Here is a 3743-nt window from a genome sequence, read left to right as displayed (position 1 = left end):
TTCCAATTACAAGGGGATCTTTTACATAATATTTTTACATTATGAAATAGTGTTAGATACGTAGATATTATACAATGATTGTTTAACAAGATTAGACAGAACATTAATATCACAAAGACTGAAATATCGTGCTTGGCTTGATGTTTGAACGCCTGATGTCATTGATATTTCAGTAGATGTTCTTTCACTTTTGTTTTAAATTGTCTTTTGGTTGGAGATATTTCTAATATTTTCTGGTAGTTGGTTCCAGATCACCAGTCCTGGGAATTTGCATATTTCTGCCCCGGTTTTCTGTGTTCAAATCTTCTGATTATAGGGAGTTATTTTGCCTTGTTGGACACCTGTTATGTTACCTGTTGTTTGTATAGGTAATACCCAGTTTGGGTAATTTCCTTGTATGATTTTATGGATTAGAAAACATGGGTTATAGGTGTATTTCTGATGTACTTTTAGCCATTTTAGTTTGTTATATGTGGTGTGATGTGGTCATATTTATTTACTTTCCTAGTGCTACTCTTGCCGCGAAGTTCTGTATTTTGGGTTGGCTTGCACTGATGTCAACACGTAAAAGATAACTCTGTATTGGGTGCCAGCGCTGTTGGTGTCAGTGGGAATGAGCGAGCTATTCGTAGAAAGCTTGACTATGGATGTGAAGCTTATTCACTGCAACTCCCATTGTTCTCCGGATGTTGGACTGGGTTCATAATGAAGCTCCCCAGAATCTGTACTGGGGCTTTCAGGTTTTCCCACCTGTGGAGTCCCTGTATGCTGAGAGTGGAAAACCACCTCTTTCATTAACACCGGGACTACATGCCCTGATTTACTATCGAGACTACAAAGGATTTCCGGGATCTCCTACGTCCATATTGGTTTTCAACCCCCTTGAGGATAGCCGATCCTATGGTAGGAGAATGAGGAATCTTGTGGAAGATCTTAATTTAAGTCTCACTAAGGTTCTGGCTGTTGAATTCCCCAATTCCCCCCTTGGACTAATCAAGTCGAGCTGGATTTGGTCAGAATTGGGAAAGGGGAAAGATCTAAAGCAGAAGTCAGAGAGAGATTTCTTCAGCACATTTCTAATACCAAGGATCGGACGCAATATATACAGATGGTTCGAAATCTGAAAATGGTGTGGGCTTTGCAGCAGTGAGCAGAAGGAAGACTGCATCTGGCAGTCTTTCTCTAGCAGCCTCGATCTTTACTGCAGAGTTACTGCCATCCTTGCAGCAGTTAAGATGACTAGAGATCTTACGAACCATTCTACTGTGATATATTGCGACTCTCGTAGTGCCTTGAAAGCAATCAATCAAGCATTAAACTCATCACATCCAGTAGTGAGGGAGGTTCAAGATTGGCTTGCACTGATGTCAACACGTTAAAAGATAATCGGGTATTGGGTGCCAGCGCATGTTGGTGTCAGTGGGAATGAGCGAGCTGATCAAAAGGGGCTAAGGCAGCTGCCGCTCAGCCTTGTGATGCTCGTTTTCCCTTCCCACACCCGACCTGAAACCCAGCATCGGGAGTTGTTTTCCCGCGATAAATGGAAGGAACAATGGAGGCATATCTCCAAAAATAAACTGCGAGAGAATTAGAGATGACCTTGGCAGTTGGGTGACTAGTATTCATCCCAACAGAAAAGTGGAAGTTGCATTAACAAGGCTAAGAATCGGGCACACAAGACTGACTCATGGGCCGATGATGGTTAAAAATCAATCACTTTGTGAGGGATGCCAAGAGCCCTTAACAATCGCACATGTAGTGGGAAAGATGTGCAACATTCCCCAGACCAAGACGTATGTACTTGTCTCCCCCATATAACACTGAAGAATGTATTGGGGGAGGATTGTGACTTTGAGAGTCTTATTAGTTTCCTTAGGGAGACTAATATTTTTGATAAAATTTAATTATGCATAATGTTTATGCAATAATTTTATACACTTAGAGTATAATATTTATGCTTTGTTTTTTAATTTGTTTATTGTTATTTATAAGATATCTATTGATAGATTTTTAAAGTTTTAAACATTTTAATATTTCTGTTTAACAAGGTATTCGCCGCTAATGACCTTAGCTGTTGACGCGGCAGATAATTTTAAATAATCAATCTCGAAGTTCGACCCCCCTAACAGGAGCCACCTTGCCGTGGTGGGGGGCTTGAGGTCTCAATGATCTGATGAGCCGGACCAGAGGTCTACCCATGCTGGAGGGGTCACCAGTGAGGGATGAGGCAAAATGACTTCTTGGTGCACCAAGACCTATGAGAGGGGATGGTGCACCCACCCCTGGTTCATTCCATCTTGGACCTGGGAGAACTTTCCCACGTGTGTTTGCAAAAGCTGATGCTTTTGAGATGACTGTAGTGTGGTCCACCAGCTTTTTTGAAATCTATGAAGATGCTGGTGACAGAGGATTTGCGCTTGTCAAGGTGGGCGTGGACGAAGTCGAGGAAGCTGACGAGACAGTGTGTAGTGGAGGAGGGAGAATAGGCTTGACACAACCTTACACTGTTGCATCCATCTATCTTCCTCCACATAATCTCAACATAGATGATTTGGAAGATCCACTTGGGTAGTTGCCATATCCATTTCTACTTTTGGGAGATTTCAGTGGTCCGCATCACCTCTTGGGGGACATTTTGTGCAACCCTCGAGGAAGGGCCTTGGAGTCCTTGTTCTTATGAGTAGATGCAGTTTTACTGAACAGTGACATTCTCACACATTTCCAATACAAACTGGGACATTCTCCAATTTAGACCTGCCAACTGGTTCATCTGATTCACAGTTGAATTTCACTTGGCAGGTCATGGAAGTGACCTTTTTCCAATAGTTTTGAAGGAGGTGAATGGTATTCCAGCCAATGGAGTGCAGAGATGGTGACTTGAACATGTGGACTGGAATCTTGTTAGATCAACTGCAGTATTGCAAGGATCTGTGAATGATTTCCAATGTGTTCAAGATGCTATTAATCACTTCACATCACGAATTCACCTTGCAGCAGAAGCATCTATTCCCAAAAGTAGCGGGCAGTACTGTCGACATCCGGTACTGTGGTGGTCTGATGAATGCCAACAATCTGTCAGAGCAAGAAAAGCTGCATTAAGGCAGTTGAAGTTATGCCCCAGTGATGTAACCTTGATCCATTACAAAAGGACCCAAGCCAAGGCCAAGCGAGTGCTAAAGGAAGTTAGATGGACGTTGTGGAGACAGTATGTCTCCTCGATTAATTCTGGGACCCCCTTAGCATTGGTATGGGACAAGGTGCGTAAGATCACTGGAAAATGCACATCCATGTCACCACCTGCTTTGAAAATAGATGGCATAATCATCACGAAAAAAAAAAAATGTTGCAAATGAGCTAGCTAAATCCATGGCAGAGATCTCCTCTGGAGCATCTTACATCGCCTCTTCGGGCTGAACAGGAACGACACCCAGTGTCGTTCTTAAGTAGGACTGCAGCAGAACTTTACAACTTGCCCTTTTTGTGCAAGGAGATGGACTCTGTCATAAGACTGCCCCAGGAAGTGACGATATTCCATACCAAATGATGTCTCACTTATTGGAGAGCTCCCAGAAGTTCTTGTTGGAACTACTCAATAGGATCTATAGGGAGGCACAGTGCCATCCACATGGGAGGCTATAATCATTCCTGTTCCTAAATCTGGCAAGAATCCTTCCACACCAGGAAATTATAAACCAATTTCTCTCACCAGCTACATCTGCAAGCTAAGGAAGAAAATGGTAAAC

Source organism: Penaeus monodon, chromosome 39 (assembly GCF_015228065.2).
Source record: "Penaeus monodon isolate SGIC_2016 chromosome 39, NSTDA_Pmon_1, whole genome shotgun sequence".
In the NCBI taxonomy this organism is placed as follows: Eukaryota; Metazoa; Arthropoda; class Malacostraca; order Decapoda; family Penaeidae; genus Penaeus; species Penaeus monodon.
Note: the sequence above shows the minus strand (reverse complement) of the source record.